This window comes from Theropithecus gelada, chromosome 13 (assembly GCF_003255815.1).
Source record: "Theropithecus gelada isolate Dixy chromosome 13, Tgel_1.0, whole genome shotgun sequence".
Classification (NCBI taxonomy): Eukaryota; Metazoa; Chordata; class Mammalia; order Primates; family Cercopithecidae; genus Theropithecus; species Theropithecus gelada.
The window spans coordinates 44,885,771-44,907,810 of NC_037681.1; the positions used below are offsets into that span (position 1 = coordinate 44,885,771).

Below are 22,040 nucleotides of genomic sequence, written 5' to 3' on the forward strand. Positions count from 1 at the left end.
ACTACAGGCGCATGCCCCCACGCTGAGCTAATTTTTTTTATTTTTAGTAGAGAAGGGGTTTCACTGTGTTAGCCAGGATGGTCTTGATCTCCTGACCTCGTGATCTGCCCGCCTTGGCCTCCCAAAGTGCTGGGATTAAAGGCGTGAGCCACTGTGCCCAGCCTGTACTTTATATTTTTGAGCACACAAATCTTGCATTTATTTTGTTATATTCTATTTCTTTTTAATGCTTATACAATTGCTACTATTTTGTGAATTTATTTCTAATTATTCATTACTACCACTAGAAGTACAATTTAATTTTGTGTGTTGACCTTGTCTTCTGCAATTTTACTCAATTCATTTAGTAGTTTTAGTAGTAGAAATTTATTAGGTAAATTCAGTAGATTAATCCTTTGGGATTTTCTATATAGACAATCTTGTCATTTGTGGAAAAAACCAGTTTGGTTTCCCCTTTTAAAATCCATCTTCTGGCTTTTATTCCTTCTTCTTACATCACTGTACTGACAGTGTAGTACAATATAGTACATTGTTGAATAGGAGTGGTGAGAGCAGACGTTCTTGCCTCCCTCGTTCATCATCTTAGGAGACAACGTTTAATCTTTTGTGATTATGTATAATGTTAGCTATATATTTGTTATAGATACATAGGTTGAGGATGTTCTCTTCTGTTTCTGGTTTTCTGAGAGTTTTGAATCATGAATGATTGTGGAAGTTTTTCAAATGCCTTTTTTTTTTTTTTTTTTTTTTTTTGAGGCAGGGTCTCACTCTGTCGCCTAGGCTGGAGTGCAATGGGTGATCTTGGCTTACTGCAGCCTCTGCCTCCCAAGTTCAAGTGATTCTCCTGCCTCAGCTTTCCGAGTAGCTGGGATTGCAGGTGTGCGCCACCACGCCCTGCTAATTTTTGTATTTTTGGTAGAGACGGGGTTTCATCTTGTTGGCCACGCTGGTCCCAAACTCCTGACCTCAAGTGATCTGCCCACTCGGCTTCCCAAAGTGCAGGGATTACAGGCATGAGCCACTGTGTCCAGCCCAAATGCCTTTTTTTTCATTAATTAAGATGATCATTTATTTTTCAGTCTATTGATGTGGTGGATTACATTAGTAGATTTTCTTTCATATGTTGAACCAACATTGCATTCTTGGGATAAATGGTATTTGGCTATGATACATATTTCTTTCTGTATATTGGCTAGATTCATTTGGTTAAGATATTTTCCATCTATGTTCATGAAAGTATGATGGTCTGTAGTTTTCTTACAGTTTGTTTTGGTCTGATTTCTCTATCAGGGTCAATACTATATTCTCACAAAATGAATTGAGAAATGTTTTCTTCTTGTTTCTGGAAGAGTTTTTGTAATATTGGTGTGATTTCTTCATTAAATGTTTAGTAGAATTCACCAAGGGAGCCTTTGTCATGGAACTGTTTTCATGGGAAGGTTTTAAATTATGAGTTAAGGAATTGGTACATTTTATCTAAGTTGTGGAGTTCATTGCCATAAAATTGTTCAGAATATTCCCTAATTACCCCTTTAATAGCTATAAAATCTCTAGTGATGTCTCCTTTTCATTACCAATGTAGGTAATTTGTGGTTTCTGTCTTTTTTTTTTGATCACTCTGGTCAGAAATTTATTTAGTTTCATTGAACTTTTCAAAGAATTAGATTTATGTTTCATAGATATTATCTGTGTTTTGTTTTCCATTTTTTTTTCTTCAAATTGCTTTGTATTTAATTTACTCCTCTTCTTTTTCTACCTCCTTAAGATGGAGGCATAAATTATTGATTCAAGACCTTACTTGTTTTCTAATGTAAGTATTTCATGCTGTAAGTTTCTAAAAACTACTTTAGTAGTATCCCTGTTTTTTGTTTTGTTTTGTTTTTCATTTTTTAAGGAGCAGAGGTTTAATAGGCAATAGGAAGAGAAAGGAAAACAGCTCTGTCTCTAATGAGAGAGAGGGGACTTTAGAGAGGAAAAGAGGACAGGAGATATGGCAGTCATGAACAGGAAAGAAGGAAATTACGATAGAAAAGTTGGAGATCCTGTTGCTGACACCCCTTTGGCAGATGGAGGCTGAGGTCAGTCCAGAAACCTTTGGATAATACCAGGGGTTAGTCCCAGCCAGAAATCCTCAGTTGCTCTAGAACCTCTTCCAGCCTCACATGACGGCTAAATCCTCTGTGAAAGGAAGCTGGTTCAAACATGGCTAACATGGCCGGCAATCTGTGGATGCTGGGGGATTCGTGATGTTCTCTCTAGTAAGTCACACATCCGAGTCTTTAAAAATGGCAACCACGCTAACCGTGTTTTTAGCTGGCTGACGGATGCCTGTTATTGATTTGATTTGATTCTAAAATGGAGGCTGAGAGCTCCAAAATGAAAGGACAGGGTTGGAGTCCACTTTTCTACTTACCATTTCGATGAATGTTGTACCTTGTTATCCCAGACGAGGTTCCCAATATGAAGTGGCTGTGTTGGCTGGGGTAAATACCCGGAGTTCATCAGCTCACACCAGGAAAATTTAGGACACAGATACACACGAGGAGTTTAGGAGCAGAGGTTTAATAGTCAAGAGAAAGAGAAAGAAAGAAAAAGGAAAATAGCTCTCTCTATAGTGAGAGAGAGGGGACTTCTGAGAGGAAAAGGCCCTCCACACAAACGTTGATATTTTCTCTTTTAATTTTCACTCAATTAAAAATATTTTCTAATTTTCCTCACTTTTTTATTTTACCCATGGAGTATTTTAGAAACATGTTGTTTAATTTCCAACTCTTTGGTATTCTTAATCTATCTTTCAGTTATTAATTCTAATTTAATTCCATTTTGGCCAGAAAAAATACATTATTTGATTTGAAGTATTTTAAATATCTTAAAGTTTGTTTTATGGACCAGAATACGGTCCATGTTGGTGAATATTCCCTGTGCTCCTGAAAAGAACATAGTTTTTGCTCTTATGTAGAGTGTTCTGTAAATGTCCAATTTGATCAAGTTAGTTGGTAATGTTTTCAGGTCTTCTGTATCTTAGTTATTTTCTGTCTTCTTGTTCTATTGATTAATAACAGGAGTATTAATCTCTATAACTGTAATTGTGGATTTGCCTATTTCTCCTTACAGTCCTATCAATTTTTGTTTCATTTAATTTGAAGTTGTATTGTTAGATAGTAACACATTTAGGATTGCTATGTCTTCCTGATCAATTGATTCTTTGTAATTATATAGTGTTCCACTTTATTACTGGAAATATTTCTTGTTCTGAAGTCTGTTTTATCAGATATTATTAAATCAGTTCTGTCTTTTCTTTCTATTCTATCCTTTTTACTTAACTTTTCTCTTCATATTTAAAGTGGGTATCTTGTAGATAGGATGTAGTTGGATCTTGTTTTTAAAATTTGACCTCATAATTTAGTCTTTTAATTAGGATACTTAGATTATTTCTATTGAATTATCGATGTTTGGATTTAAACATACCATCTTGCTAGTTTTCTGTATTTTGGGCCTTTTTTGGTTATTTTTTCCTCTTTATTTTATTTTCAGTTCCAGGATACATGTGCCAGATGTGCAGGTTTGTTACATAGGTAAACATGTTCCATGGTGGTTTGCTGCACCTATCAACCCATCACCTAGGTGTTAAGCCCAAGGTGCATTAGCTATTTATTCTGATACTCTCCCTTCCCCCACTCCGGTGACAGGCCCCAGTGTGTGTTATTCCCCTCCCTGTGTCCATATGTTCTCATTGTGCAGTTCCCAATTACAAGTGAGAACATGTGGTGTTTGGTTTTCTGTTGCTGTGTTCGTTGCTGAGGATAATGGCTTCCAGCTCCATCCATGTACCTGCAAAAGACATGATCTCATTCTGTTTCATGGCTGCATAGTATTCCATGGTGTATATGTACCACATTTTCTTTAGTTTATCATTGATGGGCATTTGGGATGATTCCATGTCTTTGCTACTGTGAAGAGTGCTACAGTGAACATATGCTTGCATGTGCCTTTGTGGTAGACTGATTTATATTTCTTTGGGTATATCCCCAGTAATGGCATTGCTGGGTCAAATTTAAAAGAAGAAAGCAACCCCATTAAAAAGTGGGCAAAGGACACGAACAGACACTTCTTGAAAGAAGACATTTATGTGGCCAACAAACATATGGGAAAAAGCTCAACATCACTGGTCATTAGAGAAATTTAGAGAAATGCAAATCAAAATCACAATGAGATACCATCTCATGCCAGTCAGAATGGCTATTATTAAAAAGTCAAGAAACAACAGATGGTGGTGAGACTGTGGATTAATAGGACACTTGTATGCTGTTGGTGGGAATATGCATTAGCTCAATCATTGTGGAAGACGGTGTGGCAATTCCTCAAAGAACTAGAACCAGAAATTTTTTCTCCTTTTCTTGCCTTGTATTGAATTAATCCTTTTCCATGATTCCACTTTATCTCTACTCTTAGCTACTTATTTACCTAGTGCTTGCTATAGGTCATGGTTCTTAAACCTTGATACTATTGATATTTTGGGCCAAATAATTCATTGTTGTTGTTGGGTGGGGGAGTGGCTATCTTGTATGTATTGTAGGATTTTTAGCAGCATCCTCAGCGTCCACCTACTAGATGAGAGTAGCAACCACTCCCCATTCCCAATTGTGACAACCAAAAATGCCTTCAGACTTTGCTAAATGTTTTCCTGGTGGTAGCAACGGTGGGTTGGGGGTGGTAATTGCCCTTTTTTGCGAACCGCTACTCTAGAGTTTGAAAGATATATAACTTATAACATTCTTCCTTTAAATAATATTATGCCCCTTTATATGTCATATAATCATTTTACAGCACTGTACTTCAATTTTGTGCCTCCCCTTTTTATGTCATGTTGTTACACATTTTACTTCTATGTGTTACTAACCCTACAATACAGTCTTATTAATTTTTGCTTTAGTTGGTAAATAACTTACAGTGAACAAAGTAAGAAAAAGTAGTCTTTTATATTTATCTTCTATTGCTCTTCGTCTTTACCACCCTCTCTTTCTCCCTCTCACGTCCCCCTCTTCCCTCCCCTCCTCCTCCTCCTCCTCTTCTTCTTCCTCTTTCTCCCCTCCCTTCCACCTTTTTTGATAGATCCAAATTTTTACCTGGTATTATACTTCTGCCTGAAGAACTGCCTTTAACATATTTTGTGTCTTCAGGGAGTGAATTATCTCAGGTATTATTAGTTCAAAAAAAAAAACCTTTATTTTCAAAAAGTATTTTTGCTGGTTATTGAATTCTATACATATAACTGAATTCTATGTTCAGTTTTTTTTCTTTCAATCCTTGAAAGGTATATACTCTGTTCTCTTTTGGCTTGCCTACTTTGCTGATAAGAAGTCTTCTGTAATTTTAATCTTGGTTCTTTGTATGTAATGTTTTTTTCTCTCTCTACCTTTGCGATTTTTATCTTCGTTTTCAGCAGTTTGGCTATGATATATCCATGTATGTTTGTTTGGTGTGTGTGCTTTTGGTGTTTATTATGAAGGGTTCTTTGGGATTTTTTGGATCTCTGGTTTGTTGCCTTGGGTTCATTTGGGAAAATTCTTGACCATGATCTCTTCCCATATTTTTTGTGTCCATTATTATTTTTTTCCTCCTGGGAGTAGTAGACATTCCGATATAATTCAGCTCTTGAATACTCCAAACTGTATTTTTCCCCCCACTCTTTTTAACTTTGGTTTCATTCTGGATTGTTTTTATTGACCTGTCTGCAAGTTCACTTGTTCTTTCTTCATCCCTGTCCAGACTACTGTTGAGCCAGTCAAAGTGTTACTGAACTAAACTAAGTTTGTTTGCCTGTGTGCAGCGGAAAACTGTATTAGTCCATTTTCACGCTGCTGATAAAGACATACCCGAGACTGGGAAGAAAAAGAGGTTTAATTGGACTTACAGTTCCACATGGCTGGAGAGGCCTCAGAATCATGGCGGGAGGCGAAAGGCACTTCTGAAATGGTGGTGGCAAGAGAAAATAAGGAAGATGCAAAAGTGGAAACCCCTGATAAAACCCATCAGATCCCGTGAGACTTACTCACTATCACGAGAATAGCACGGGAAAGCCTGGCCCCCATGATTCAATTACTTCCCCCTGGGTCCCTCCCACAACATGGGGGAATTCTGGAAGATACAATTCAAGTTGAGATTTGGGTGGGGACACAGTCAAACCATATCAAAAGCCAAACACCGAAGCAGCAGGTTTTTGTAGAGGGAAAAGTTTATTGCAAGGCCGCCAAACTAGGAGACAGGAGAGTGGCTCAAATCTGTCTCCTGAGCTGGGGCATGTTTTATAGTCAGATAGTAATGAGGCATGATCTCATTGGATCTTGCAGTGAGGTGGTACCTAGAGGTGTAATCTGATTGGATCCTGTCTTGGGGTAATGCCAGGGCTTGATCTGATTGGATCCTGAATCCTGCCATAGGCTGTCTGCTTCTTAATTCAGTCCCTGTTCCTTAGTCTGATCACTTAGGTTCCACTTGTGATTGCATGCTTGGTTTATCTGGGCATGCTCAGGTTGTGTGACATTCAACCTGGGGGTCCATGGCAACTGAAAAACAACTCACAACTTTGTTACATAAAAGTTGAATCAGACTGGGGTAGTGCAGTCAGAAAAAGGATTTTTCATCTCTGGTATCTTTTTCTTTTTGTTTTTAGCTTTCATATCTTTTTAAAGTTTCCATCTCTCTGCGGAAAGGACAAGAGAGACTAAGGTGATCCTCTTTTGCTGCTGCCTCTTGTCAGGTTGTTTGTATTGGAGGCTGAATCAGTGTAATCAAGAGTTGAGCTGATTTTGGGTTTTGTCACCGTCATTACCCTCTCAGTGCACCACAAGCTTCATATTTCTCTAGCAGTTGGCTGCTGGTCCCTTGTGTTTAGAGAATGGCATGTCGCTCTACAAGATTTTTCTCTGTGTTCCTGTATCATCCTCATCTTCCAACAGTCTTTGCACATCTGTGCAACAGAACAGAAGTACCAATATTTCGTTACCCCTCTCCCAGTGATAGCCTATTGTTTGTTATTCAGTGCCATGCTTCTGGTACAGAGCAGGCTTCTCTTTTGTTCTAGTTCAGACTCAGTTGTATTCAGGTCATTTGTCCTGGGCATCAGTTGGGCTTTCTCAGCCTCAGCATTCCTGCCCTCTCTTTCTTGTGACCTGCCCTTTCTTCCGTGTATTTGTGGTAGGTCATGGACAGGAATATCCTTCTTTTCCCACAGTGGTGGTAGAAGTCTCTTTGGTATTGGTGCAGGATTTTCCTGCTCTGTACTCCACCATGGTGGCAGAGATTCTTTTGCCTCTACCCCTCTCCTAGCAACATTATATCTCTTTCCCTGTCACATGACTGAGAGTGTTTGTCTATCTCTTCCCCAGAGGCAGAGGCATTTTGCTTCTGTTCTGCCCTGAAGCAATGGATTTTTGCCAGGACCTTTGGTTAGAGGATTTTCTGTTCTCCTAGTGGCTTGAGGCTTTTTTTCTGTGTTAGAGAACAGTTGGGGAATCAGGCTTCAGCCTTGTCCTAGACACCTCCTGCACACTTCCCCTAATGATGAGGGCTCTCTCTGGTTTCCTGTCCTACTATTATACTAATCTTTCTTGTGAGCACCTGGTCAAGGCACGTGGAAAATCTTGCAACTGAGTGAGAACTTTCCTTATGTCTGGGGTCCCCAGCTATTCTAAACTGACAAAGAAGGTTACACTTGGTCTTTAAGAATTTGTTAAAATTTTAGCTAATTTTTTCTTTTACTGTTGTATAGTGGCCACTTCTTTTTCTGTGACCTGCCGAAGGTCAGACAGTTTGTGTGTAGTCTTTGCTTGGAGGAGTTATCCCTCCAAGAAGAGGAATAAAATGTACTTGGAATTTTATTAAATTTGCTTGATTGCCTTGTGACCTCCACTCTTTGTTAGACCAAGAGAAGTTTTGATTTTATAGATAGGATTTTTTTTCTCATTAGGATGGAAATGACATTCTTTTGTGGCTTTCTGCATTCTAAGCAGAAATAGAACTACTTAGAGTTCTTGACAATTTAAAAATTCTGTTTATGCTGATCCTCCTTTAATGTTTTCCCTTTTCCCTCATCTGCCTCTTGATCACTTCATCTTTTAGGATTGAACCCCAGCTATTTCCTCCATGAAGCCTTTCCTGATTCCAATAAGTAGAATGGAGCATTCTTAACTGTGTCTCTTGTAGAACGTGTTTTATGTTTTTGCAGGCCCATTGAAACCCTCAGTGAGATTGGGCAGTTTCCCCTAAGATTTTGCAAGTTTATGAGCATAATGGTTGTTGAGTTTTTATATAGGATCATAGAGTAAACTTGAGATAAAAGATAAAATGACGTACAAGGAAGCTCGTATTTATTAATCAAATACAAATTTGTGAAATCACACCACAGAGGTTTCTGTGCTGTTTGTGTAGTTATTGCCTTTGAACTAAATTATTGTCAGAAATAAGACTTAAATTCATAAAATCTAATTTTTGAAAAATAGGGGATTCGTTATACAAACTAGTATATATTGACGCAATGGAATATTTTAGAGCTGTAAAAGCAATAAAGAAACATTTCCTAACTTGGATATCCAGGACATACTGCTGAATAAAAAGTACGATGCAAAACTGAACATTTTTTGTAAGAAGGCAGGAGGAATAAGACTGTATTTGTAGGTAAACGTCTTTGCGTAAAGCATTGCTGGAAGAATATACAATAAACTAGTAAAAGTGGTGACCTACAGTAAGCAAGGGCAAAGTGACCTGCATATGGATGATGTGGGAATGAGGCTTCTTAGATATAGGTTTCCTTTTATATCATTTTGATTTTTAAATCATGAATATAGCATATATTCAAAGAATGAAAACCAATAGACATAACTATGTAGATATTGAAAGATAGGAAGATCTGAAAAATTCTTCAGAGCTGATAAAAATGTTAGTCTATGAAACAAAAACTGGATGTGAGATGCTTTTATTTTACATACGCCAGCTTTCATCAATGAGAGAGTGAATACAAAGTGTGGAAAATTGTGAAGGACAAGGTTTTATGAATCTGGCTCCAGATAGAGAAATATGTAAAAAGGTAGCTTTCTAGCACAATTAGGAAGGTTTTGGTTTTAGATGCAGTAGTAGTGTGGATGATCACTCAAAGTAGAAAGGAGCACTTTGTATAGGTAAAAATTGTAACAGAAGTACACAGTACGTGGAATGGGCAAGGCAGCCATTTCTTACTCCTGAAATCACCAGGAAATACCCTTGGAATCTGATAAGATGTGTTTATTGTCAGAAAAAATAGATGAAAATACTAAGAATATTCTTATCACAAATTAAAACGTATAAAGAAACAATAATTACTTAAATAAATTGTAGCTCAGAGACCAACCTTATGGGCAAACAAATGAAATATAAAAGAAGAAACTTTGTAAACCAAAGGATGATGAGAATTCCTTAATGTTGCTGGGAAAAACTGGTTGGTAATTTGAAATGCAGGTCAGTTTAGAGCCAAATCTCATTCTGTACATTATATGAAATGAAATATCGAGAAGATTAGTCCATAGAAAAATGAAAATCAGAGTATTATCTACTATTATTAAAGGGGGAGAAATTTCAAAGCAGAGAAATAATAAAAGATATGAAAAATGCAATGATGGGCAAATCCATCCACCTGAAAATAAAATCTTCTGTATTAAGGGCCAGCGATAAGACTGAAGAACATGTTAAAAGTAAGCAAGATAAATAGTACAAGTTGAGCAACCCAAATTTGAAAATCTGAAATCTGAAATGCTTCACATTACAAAACTTTTTGGATGCTGACATGCGCACAAAGGAGCATTTTGAATTTCAGATTTTTGGATTTCAGATTCTCAACTAGTAGGGGTAGAGTGGCAGAAGTTTGGGAAAAAGGCAGTGTGAATTATGGGAGAAGGACCTAATTAATGGTGCATCAAGGGTTGCTGCACAGCATTCGGTGTCTAGTTGAATTTTGAGACCATAATTTTATAGCAGGATCAAGTCACATGGTTGTGTGATTGTTCTCTAGCAGGCAATTGGATTAGGAGTTTGAGGGTGGTGAAGCTGAAGCAAGAAATAGCATACTATGTGGATTTATAGTTGGGGAGATAACCAAGATTTTGAAACTGGAGATAACAAGCAACTAGAATGGAGAAAGAGTAGGTAGAGTGCATCCAAGGGAATGAGTCTAGACTCAGGTTAGAAAAAATAGAGTGAGATATTGAATGATAAATTGAAGAAGAGGGTCATACAGCCAGATGGGACATCACAGGGAAGGAAAGAAATTGCTTGTGAGGATCTGGAAGTGTCACTCTGGAGAATTTTGTCTCTACCGTGTTATCTTCACTCTAAAGCATTATTTTCGAGAGCCAGATTTAGCCCAGTGGTTGAAAGAGTTGGTCAGTGATGGTCAGTGATGAGAGTTGGCCAGTGAGTGGTCAGAGTTGGTCATCATTCTCAGTGATGAGAATGTATAGATGATCTGTTTTACTTACGTAAGAGGGATTTCCAGAGGTCCTTGTGGAAAAAGTTGGAAGCAAGGGTAGCAGTGGGAGACCAAATGGAGTAGATGAGAAAGCATAACTGGGGGCGTGCAAATAGGACAGAGGGTAGTTGGCTAGAATGGTTTGTGTTTTGAATAAAGTCCAAGAGTGATAGGGGTAGGAGTCACAGGTAGAATTTACTAGCCCTACATTTCTGACCTGTGGTATAATGACCGTCTCTGGAGCCTGATCCACTGCCTGTCTTTGTGATTATAAAGAGAATGTTAGTAAAAAGCTTAACCCTGGGTGGTAAAACCTAAATTAGTTTGGCCTTAAATAGCAAAAGCCAGTAAAACTCTCTTTTTTTTTTTTTTTTTTTTGAGACAGGATCTCACTCTTTCGCCCAGGTTGGAGTGCAGTGGCGTGATCCTAGCTCACTGCAGCCTCAACCTCTTGGACTCCAGCCATCCTCCTACCTCAGCCTCCCAAGTAGCTGGGACTACAGGTGCATGCCACCAAGCCCAGCTAATTTTGTATTTTTTGTAGAAACAGAGTTTTGTCGTGTTGCCCAGGCTGGTCTTGAACTCCTGAGCTCAAGCAGTCTGCCCACCTTGGCCTTCCAAAGTGCTGGGATTATAAGCATGATCTACTGTACCATTAATTTAGTAAAATCTAATTTGTAATATCCCACTTCCAGTGGCCTAGGATGGAATAATAGCCATGATATCAGGTGCTTCTTTATTACAGAGTTCTTCTGCTAAGAACCTTGTTTCCTTTTACTGTTCCACTTTACCTGAAACTGGATACTCAGGCTACTGCTGCTGGAGTGACTTCAGCAACTCCCCTGGAATACCAAGGCAAGCCCCAATTGATTGCATACCTCCTTTGGGGATCTGAGCTTTTAAAAAAGCCAGCAACTACCTTTTATCAACTTGATATATTTATCTATTATATCTTTAATCTTTAAATTAGTTTTTAAAAACTTGTTGGTGCTGACAAGAATGAGAATTGACATTTCTTGAATAACTAAAGCATCTGTGTAAGAATCTTTGTATGCTTACAAACAGTGGTGTGTCACAGTACCTAAAATCTGTAATGTTTTCAATGGCCCGATTGTGTCTTCTGTCTCCTGCTTTAGATCTATCCATACTAATGGAAACGTAACTGGAACTGACTCTGATGATAAAATCAAGGACCATCAAGCAAGATCATGCAGTAGGCAACTTTGCTTCCACATGAAGTTACCAACATTTAGAATTTCTACTTATTCTAAGGTATTTGAGACGCAATTTTACTTTAGTTTTGACTCCTTAGTAGTCATTTTGTAGTGTTGATTTCTAGATAATAGGTTTGGTGAGTTTAAAAGTACTTAATATGTTAGAATGCTTAGCTCTTAGAGAAGAGTTCACTTCCCTCCTTTCCCACTATACTCCCAAAGAAACCAACTGAGAAGTGATCCAGATTTTTTTTTTTCAAAAGCCTACAGTACTCAGTATTCCCATGTGGTCTCACAACCAAGTACTAACCAGGCCTGACTGTGCTTAGCTTTTGAGATCAGATGTGTTCAGAGTTGTATGGCTGTAGACAAGATTTTAAAGGGATCTATTTATTAAAATTAGGAAAGCATATCAATTATAAGAAATACATTAAGTGTAGATTAAGTCTCAGTAACTATATTAGAGGAACTGGAATAAATAAATATCAATTTCATAATTATTTACATTATGACCCTGAGAGAAACAACTGAACGCAGCACTCTGAGTCCACCTGCATGATGTCAGAGACCTTATTGATCTTCCTTTAGATGGTTTGAAACCTTTCTCGCCTTTCTTCCTAAATTTATTGTTAGGGATTTTCTATTCACCAGTATGTGTCACTGTTACTCTCTATAAGCTCTCCCTGTAGGACCTTTGGGAGCTAATGAATTACTTGGGCCAGAAAACCAAGATATTTAGTTAAAGAATCAGGTGACACTTCCAAAATATGGGGTGGATCCCCACTTGAAAGACCACGTAAGACAAATAAAACAAAAAGGAAATATAATGTCACCAGAAAGCAAAACCAAAAATAATTATATGTTTTCACGTAAATTACAAATAGGTAGAGTGACTTAGGTGTTTATTTAAAAACAAAATATTTTTTATTTTAACTATATTTTTCCAAATAGGCAGAAAGTATGGAAACTATTTTAGGGGACAGGTCAAAGTTTGTTGATTTCTCTGAATATGTTACAGAGTTTTGTGAATTAATATTTTGCTAGAATATAGAGAAGGTAAAACCTGAGAAAAATTTAAATATGTATCACTTACTGCTAGGATTCTTAACTTTGTTCTGTTCTAGAAGACAACTTTGTAAAGCATAAATTCCAAAATAATAAGAATTCATGATATTGGAAATCCTTAATGTCATGGGCTCCTTGGGATGTCATTTCACTGAGTTTTGCTCAGGCCCACTGGGCCCACTCAGCCTGGCAGGCTGTGTGCAGCTCACACTATTGGCCTGGATCCCATGCCTGCCAAGGGTGAGCAGAGCAGTGAGGGGTGTGTGAGCAAGTGAGTGTGGGGTCTGGCCACTTTGCACAGCTGGGCACACTGGCTGTGGTGGGGCAGGCAACTCCAGGTACCAGCATGGGCACTGGCTCCCTGCCAGCTGTGTCTGGACCAGGTGTATCACAAGCAGCTTCCCTGGCTGGCACCAGGGAATGCAGTGGTCCCCGGAAGCTTGGAGATGCCAGGATCTGCAGAGCCCTAAAGAGTGTCAAAGCCTTGGCTCGAGGAACTCCTAGGTCTGGGCTCTCTGAAGGGCTGCAGCTCTTCTGTCTTCTTGTCACCCTCAATGTGGCAAGCAAGGAGCGTATTTCAGTCCTGTTTGTGTTACAGCTCTTTCAACCCTGCTATTCAATGTGTCCCAAGTTCTTGTCCCACACCCAGGAAGAATAAGGTACATGGATAAATGGAGGGTGAGCGAAGTGAACAGGAACTTTATTGAGCGATAGAACAGCTCAGAGGAGACTTGCAATGGATAGCTCCTTTCTGCAGCCAGGGTGTCCCAATGAGTGCTCAGCTTTCAGCAGAGAGAAGACCATGGAGTTGGAGTGGGTAGCGCCTCTCTGCAGCTGGTCATCCCATCCTCTCCTCAACTTTCAGCAGAGAGGAGACCCTGGAGTGGGTGGCCCCTCTCTGCAGCTGGTCATCCTATCCTTTCCTCGAATTTGGCTGAATCCAGGGTTTTTATGGGCTTCAGAGGGGTTGAAGTACATGCCAATTGGTTCATGAGTGGTCCCAGAAAAAGCACCGTAAGTTTCCATTCCAGTCCACGGGACTGGCAGCCTGGCCCCCAGGCTTCAAGCATTCCCTGGTTTGAAGGTGAGGTTTTCAGGGACCTGCCCCTTTCTGCCCAGAAGCCTATCTGCCTCCTACCACTCTTCGTGGTGCCCAGGCTGTTCCTGCTTTGGAGCACCTGCAGGCTAGCATCGAGCCTCTCCTTAGCCTCCCTCCCGTGCTCGTCAGCACCTACCCAGCTGGGTTGCAACAGTGCCTGGCCTTGGCCTCAACTTTGAGATTGAAGCAGGTACTGGGAGCAGGAAGAGGCCAGGCAGTGGGAGTAAGCACTTCTGAGCCTGCAAGGGCATGGGGGGCCTTCCTGGGTCCCCAAGAGTGCAGAGAAGTCTGGGTCCACAGTGGTGGCTGGGCAGTTGCAGCTGCACCCAGAAGGGCAGGCCTTCGGCCTGCTCCCAGCCCCTGCCGGCCCAGTGGAGCACACAGCCCTTCCTACACTTACCCCACTGCTGCCGCTCTAGATGGGCCGCTGCTGCCATCAGTAAGACTGCCTCAGCTACCAGAAATGGATTACCTCCTGGAAGGGGTTAGTGTAATTGAGCAATTTTTGCTAAAGAAAAATTATCTCAAATCAAGTAGCAGATGAAAAAGAGGTTACTTTGATGATAAGTTTTGAAATGTCCCTGGCAACTAGTAAATGTATTGTACTTTTCTTTGTTTGCTTGATGTCATTTGAACTCAAATAGTAATGATGATTAAATATATAGTTTGTCTTAGTACCAGAGCCATTTTACTTGTTTTTAGGTGTATCTTTTCTCCTTACTTTCACTTAGGAACATTAGCGGAATGCCCAAGCTTTGTAAAGAATGATTCTAGATATGGGGAAGAATATAAATCATTCTGTAACTTCGTTATAAATGAAATTGAAGATGTCTTTTATTCAGAATGCTTACTCTTGGGCTAGGAAGACTGGATACACCCATCCGAAACCATTTATGTGCAGTCATAGAATGCGCACATCAAGTCATAATCTAGAGTCCCTTTCTAAGTAATATACTTAAGTTCTATATTCAGACCTTAACAAAAGTAAAGATTAGGGAATAGGAAGTTTTCATCAATTGAGTTTGGTAATTGGTTGTGTGAAAGTGCCATATAGCCTAAATTAGGTTGCTTAAATTTTTAAATTAGGAATTTCTTATTTATCAGTTTCTTTTTTTGAGACAGAGTCTCATTTTGTTGCCCAGGCTAGAGTGTGTGGTGGCATGATTGTGGCTTACTGCAACCTCCGCCTCCTGGGTTCAAGCAATTCTCCTCCTCCCCAGTAGCTGGGATTACAGGTGTGCACAACCACACCTGGCTAATTTTTGTATTTTTAGTAGAGACGAGTTTCACCATATTGGCCAGGCTGGTCTTAAACTCCTGGCCTCAAGTGATCTGCCTGCCTCGGCCTCCCAAGGTGCTGGGATTACAGGCATGAGCCTCTGCACCTGGCTGTTTATCAGTGTCTTATATCTCCTCACTGTTTTTCAGATGTTCACAGAGTGATAGCCCCTATTCATATTTTTCATTTTCCATTTTGAAAATGAAGTGAAAAATCTCACAAATTTGTGCTTGGAAGAGTTATACATTTGAACTTAAGATTTAAAGAATATGGCATTTTGTTGTTTTGGGGGATAAGAGCAAAATCAATACGTGAGACGGTAAGTTAAGGCCCTAGAACATTTGCAAAGTTATATGTCCTGGATTACAGTTTACATTAAGTTAAAATGGTACCTTTTTAAAATGTTTTGTCTGAACTCAGTAAAACATTTGAAAGCAAATTTTGGCAAGTTATATTAAGGGAATGGATATTCCCTGCTATAGTTTTTTCTGTGCTATGATGGAAAGAGCAGAAGCTTTACTTTCATGCTGCCTTGGGAGAACTGAATTAATATTTCTTAGTTTCCTTTTCTGTAAGAATTAATTTTTAGAGGTGATGAAGAATGAAATGTGTGTGAAATAATGAAAAATAATGCTTCTTAATGTGAAATTAATGAATGTTGTTGCTAAGACAGGGAGGTGCACATTACTGTATCATTCAGAGGTATCCTTTTCACAGCAAAAAACAGGTCTACTCACTATTGAGAAGCTTGTAAAACCAGTTTCAAAGTTAATAGCAAGTATTATGCTTGCAGAGAAAGTAAAATGAGTTTTTGGCACAAATCCTTTATCAAAGACATACCATCTGGAAAAGCAATTACTGTCATGTGCACATGCCAGTATTTTGTTTTTCAGCTGGATGAAAGCACTGATGTACAGAGGATATACTAGTGCTTGATACAGGTGTGTTACTGTTTGTCACTGAAGAATCACTATAGCAGAGGATTTTTATGTTTTGTTTTTGGTCAGTTGTTTTTTTACGCCATTATAGCCTAGAAAAGCTGCATTGTGTCCTTCTGATCAAAGCACCAACAACTATAGCTGCAGGATATGGTCTACTTGCTTTTTAAGTAAAAGAAGTTGCAGCAGGACATCAATTCATATCCCACTTTTTTCAGAGAGGAGAATTGGCATTTAGTAATGTGACTTTTTGTCATGATTTAGTGTTGAATAAAATAGTAAAACTTGTGAATGTAAGCAGTTTTGTCCACTAAAGCCACCTCTTTTCAGTTTTATGACAAAATAGCAGCAATAGTATTTTGCTTTTTCACAGTGGTATGCTAGCTGTATAGGAGGAAAGGGCTTACATGTTTGTTAATTAGTTTTTTAGTAAAATGAGATAAATACTTGCTACTAATATTGTCATTTCTATGATTTCACGGGACCTAACTTACCTAGTAGCTGTGATATTTCAAATAGTCTCAACTTACAACTTTATATTCGTGGTATCATGAATTTCAATGTTAAGGATGAAATATGAGGATTTTGTAAAAGTCTGAATTACGGTGCAAAATAATTCAATCTCTGAGAGTTTGACCGTATCCTCAAACTTGATGGTTTTACTAATTTATTATTTTTTTAAATGAATTTGAGCCAGGCACGGTGGCTCACGCCTGTAAACCCAGCATTTTGGGAAGCCTAGGCAGGTGGATCACAAGGTCAGGAGTTCAAGACCAGCCTGGCCAATATGGTGAAACCCCGTCTTTACTAAAAATACAAAAATTAACTGGGTGCAGTGGCAGGTGCCTGTAATCCCAGCTACTCGGGAGGCTGAGGCAGGAGAATCGCTTGAACCTGGCGGGTGGAGGTTGCAGTGAGCCAAGATTGTGCCACTGCACTCCAGCCTGGGCAACAGAGTGAGACTCTGTCTTTTAAAAAAAAAAAAAAGAAGAAGAAAATTTGTATTATACATGTCTAAAAACCACAACCAAATTTTGAAATAGAACATGAAGAAATACTTTCCAGAGTCAAAATGCAAGCAGAAAGTAGATTAGGAATCCTTTTTTCAGTTTCTCAAGTTGAAGCACTTAATTTCCAGCTTTAAGTGGTATATACTTTTTTTTTTTTTTTTTTTTTTTAGCATTCAAAGGAATGCTGAAATTAAAAATCAGTGAGAAATCTTGCTATGTAATTTCTGGGTCCATATTCAATCATAATATTCAGGCTGTATAATGCCACTGATTTATGATTTATAATTAGAGATTTTTATTTAGTAAAAATAAAGAACAAGAAAGAAACCAGCTGAATATGAAAATTGGTTTATGGTTCAATCTGATTCCAGATGTGGGGTTTGAACATCTTGCAGTGAAGTTATCAAACACTAATAGGGTTGTGACAAGACAACTCAGGTGCTTAATTGAATGGGCTCTGGTTGATCAAAGAAGATGAGACAATCTGAGCATCAGTAAACATTAACTGCAATATAATGAACCATATCAAATATGTTTAAATCCATGAGTTCATAATGATACTTTAAAAACTCATTAGTTTTCTTCAGAGTATGCTAAGGAGCCAACTATACTTCAGAGCAACTAAATAGTTGCAGAGAGGAAGTTTCTTTTCTCAGATAGAATAAAACATCACCATTTTCTAATGAATTCCTGGACCTAAGCAAAGATCATGAATGGCTGCTAACAGCACAGGAAGAAACGGACATTAGTTTTCTCTTAATGAAAGTTCACAGGGCTGCCCATGAAGTGTTCTTGCCAAAAAAGTTGAACCTGAATCTGATCAAGTCTCTAGCTCTGCCAGTTTACAGGAAACACAGAAGACAGAGAAACACATTAAGTGACACCATGTGAATGCAGTTAGCAAAATATAGGTTATGGGGAACTCTTAGAGACATATGACTTGTTATTTTTCAGCAATCAAATTGTAGGGACAAAAAAGAGAAATGGAGGAGGAAACCGTAGATTAACAGCAATGCCTGGACTTTGAGTCTAGATTTTAATAAACATTTACGAAATAGGGAAATTTTAACACTGACAAGATATTTGATATTAAAGAATTATTGTTAATTTTTAGGTGAGATGATAGTATGTAGTTATGTATTTTTTAAAAGCCCTTACCCTTTAGCGACACACAATGAAATGTTGATGTAATGAAAGATATGCCTGGACTCCTGCTTCATTAGTAGCTGGAGTACAGGGGAGGTTGTGGGTGAGGATTAAGTAAGATTGGCCATTAGTTGATCATGCAACTAGACACTTGTGATTTGGGGGTAGGAATAATTCTTGATAATACTCCGTAAACTTTTTTGAAAAACTCCATAGGAAAAAGGTCCAAAAATACAGTTGAATTATGTGTATTTAGCAACCTGCTGAATCATATTTCTAATAATTTCTTGAGTCTGTTGAGTGTACTATATAGAAAATCCCATTGCCTATAAGGGACAGTTTTACTGTATAGTGCTTACTATTTACCAGGCTCTATTCTCAGCAGTTTATACATATTTACTCTTTAGATCCTCACAAGAATGCTTATGAAGTAGATATTAACTTGCAAAGGTTACCCAGGTGCTATGTTTTAGAGCTGGGATTTGTATCCAGACTTTCTAGCCCTAGAGTCTATGCCTCTCTAGTTTTTGTATCTCTCTTTTATAACTTTTTATTTTTAATCCCTCTACTCCAGTCCTTACACCTTTTATTTCTTTTGTTTCTCTTAGTGCACTGGCCAAGGAGTTCAGCTTTTAAAGACCAGTTTTTGTTTATAATTTTGATTTTGGAAGTTGTCTTAATACTTAGGGAATCCAGAGTCCAGCTGACGTTGCTCCTTTACAAATACAAGGTACTTACTAAGAGGCTAGAATTAGCTTACTGTGTATCCAGAAACCAAAGGATCAAGTGTATTAGAACAGTGTTTAGTATTTTTTATTGTATTTCTCTTCTGATCTGTAAGCAGCTCATTCATGGCTCATTTTACTTTTAATTACTTGATTTTATTGGTATTACTTGCTGAATTTCTTTCTGATACTTAGATAAACTTACTCCTTCCTCCCCATAACTCCTACACGTGTTATGTAGTTACCTCCTGCTTGACTTTACGTGGATTACATGAGATAATCTTAAAGCACTTAGTACACAGTTTTGCACATAATAAGTATCTAGTAAATGTGCTTTTTGGTTTAAGAGACAATCACTTCATACTTTTGATCAAAAATTGTTCTTTATTCTTTAGGTAACTTTTGAAATGGGGTGGGAAGAATATGGCTTAGTCACTTTAAGAAGTCCTAGGCCTGGGACAGGTGGGTAAAACTCGATAATGTGTTAGGGTGGTTTAATGAGTAAGCTCTGTGTTCTCTGCAAGGAACTTTTTAATGATAGGCTCTGAGTTCAAGAAAGATTACTCACTTGAGTTGGTTTCTGAAAGAATACTTGTCTATTGGGGATGAAGTGGGAACAATTTAGGGAAAACGTGGCCTGTCCCAACTTCTTGAGTTTTTCGGTTCCTCTTGAGCCAACTGCAAAGGACGTTATGACATAGTAAGATACTACAATTCATGAAAGGAGGCACATAGGCACTAGTAAGAAAGAAAACTTTTGATTTCATTCGTATGAGAGAAGGATCACAATTACAGGTAACTTTTTCTTGAAGATTATGGAAGGTGACTATCTGAAGACCTGGGATAGCTAGTTAAAAGTTGTGTGGCTCACGCCTGTAATCCCAGCACTTTGGGAGGCTGAGGCGGGCGGATCACGAGGTCAGGAGATCGAGACCATCCTGGCTAATACGGTGAAACCCCGTCTCTACTAAAAATACAAAAAATTAGCAGGGCGTGGTGGTGCGTGTCTGTAGTCCCAGTTATTCGGAGGCTGAGGCAGGAGAATAGCGTGAACCCGGGAGGCGGAGCTTGCAGTGAGCCGAGATGGGCAACTGCACTCCAGCCTGGGTGACAACTCAAAAAAAAAAAAAAGGTTGTGGTATTTTTCTTTGCTCCATCACCTCCCTCTCTCCACCTGAGCTGCACCTGTTATTTTATATAGGAGTATACTGAAGCAACCTTTTAACATATCTTTAATTGTATTTTTGAAAGTGATGTTAAAGTATTTAGAAACTAAAGACTGTGGCCACACAAAGTATCTTTTATTTTCCAAAGGCCAGTTATTATTATTGAGTGGCATTGCTATTGAGATTGCATTACCAATTACTTGACTGTGTTAAAGAAGGGGATTTGCTTTTGGGGGCCCATAGGTTATTGATAATATTTTTTTGAATAATAAATGTGTGTGACAGAAACCCACTCTCAGATCTAATCATGAAATGAAATGCTTTCCAATGAAATCTGGATGTTCTGGAAGCCAAAAGGTGATATATAAGAGGAAGCATAGTTGAGAGGTGCTGAATTTAACTTTTGTTATCAGTTACTTGGTGAAGGCATTGAAATGTTTATTGCTTTGAAGATTATCTTAAATGAGGAGGCATAGTTAATGTGGTCTATACAGAATGTGAGATGAAGTGAATTTAAGGGAAAAGAAAGCTGATACGAGAAAAACAAAAATATAAGAAAATAGCTAATATTTAGTGATTGCTGTGTATCAAGCACTATGATAGATATTTTGTACATATTTTCAGATACTGTCCCAATAACCATTTAGGTGTAAGTTACTATTAAACATCTATTAAAGTTTTTGAGAATTTTTGACATTTCTTGAAATTAGAAATTCCTTACATTATTAAGAAACACTCTTTGGTTGACCTTTGCCAGCCCAGCAAACCCAGAGTTAGATTAGGTGCAAAATTGAGAATCTCTGTCCTTACTCTTCATATCGTATGGATGCATTTAATGCTAGTAAAAATTGTAAGCCTGAATAAATGTAGTGTAAAACCTGCATTGATGATTTGGGGTTTATTTAGTTACTTATGAAGCTTTTATCTAAATTTGGGATTAAGTTGATTTTTCCAGTTTTCCAGTTAATGCAACATTTAAAAAAAGTTTTAGATTAAACCACAAAGGAAAACCTCAGTAAATTCCAGAAAAGCTGAAACTACGTATGTCCATTCTCTGACTACAACGGAAGTTTAAAGTGTACAACTTTAACCATTTGGACAAATCAAACAGAAAAATTGCTTAAATAAATGTAGGGTCAAACAGGAGATCAAATATACAATAACTGGTCATTTAGCACCTGAAATGAGATTCAGGCCAAGACTCATACTGTGCTTAGAAGTAGATTAATAGTTTTTGTTAACTTCACTGTTAATGAATGAAATAAATGTACTAAGTACTAAACCTTAGAATTTAGTAAAACAAACAACAAAATAAATGCCTAGTTTCTGAGAAAGGGAAGATACTAATAAGATAAAAGCAGAAATAGGTGACTTAAACAGAAACCACAGAAATGAAAAATCTAAAAGCTATTTCTTAGGGTTGAAAAACAAAATGGAAAAATATCTGATAAATCTTACTAAGGAAAAGATGGAAAACCAAAATTAAGTTTATAAAGCAGATATAAGAATAGAACAGATATTTTAAAAATAGTAAGTGAGTACTATTTATTAACTCTAAGCTGATTTATTTGAAATGAATCACGAAACACCCAAGCTGATTTAAGAAAAGTTGGTCTGGGGCTACATCCAGCTAGCTCCAGAACCAACTTTTGCCGGTTAATTCTTTTTAGTTTTCAAGGAACATATAATTCCTATGGTGAGAACTATTTTAGAGATTATAAAAAAGATGGAAATATGCCCAATTAATATTATAAAATCAGTATAACTCTCTTAATGGTTCAGCGGAGAAGAACTCTTTTGGGGGAGTTTACTGCTTTTTTTTAGTTTCTATTGTAAGAACAGATTTTTCTTGAAATTAAAACAATTGAGAAAAGAAAAAAACCAGAAGCTCAAAACTTAA

The 22,040-nt window shown here is 38.0% G+C and overlaps 1 protein-coding gene across 1 annotated transcript in view; it reads left to right on the forward strand.

Moving 5' to 3' along the window:
• NCOA1 (nuclear receptor coactivator 1) overlaps window positions 1-22,040 on the forward strand; it is a 275,560-nt gene that overhangs the window by 53,724 nt on the left and 199,796 nt on the right. Inside the window, exon 2 of the mRNA XM_025354227.1 lies at window positions 11,635-11,770. The gene's annotated coding sequence lies outside the window, so the exon portion shown is untranslated. The remainder of the gene's footprint in view (window positions 1-11,634; window positions 11,771-22,040) is intronic.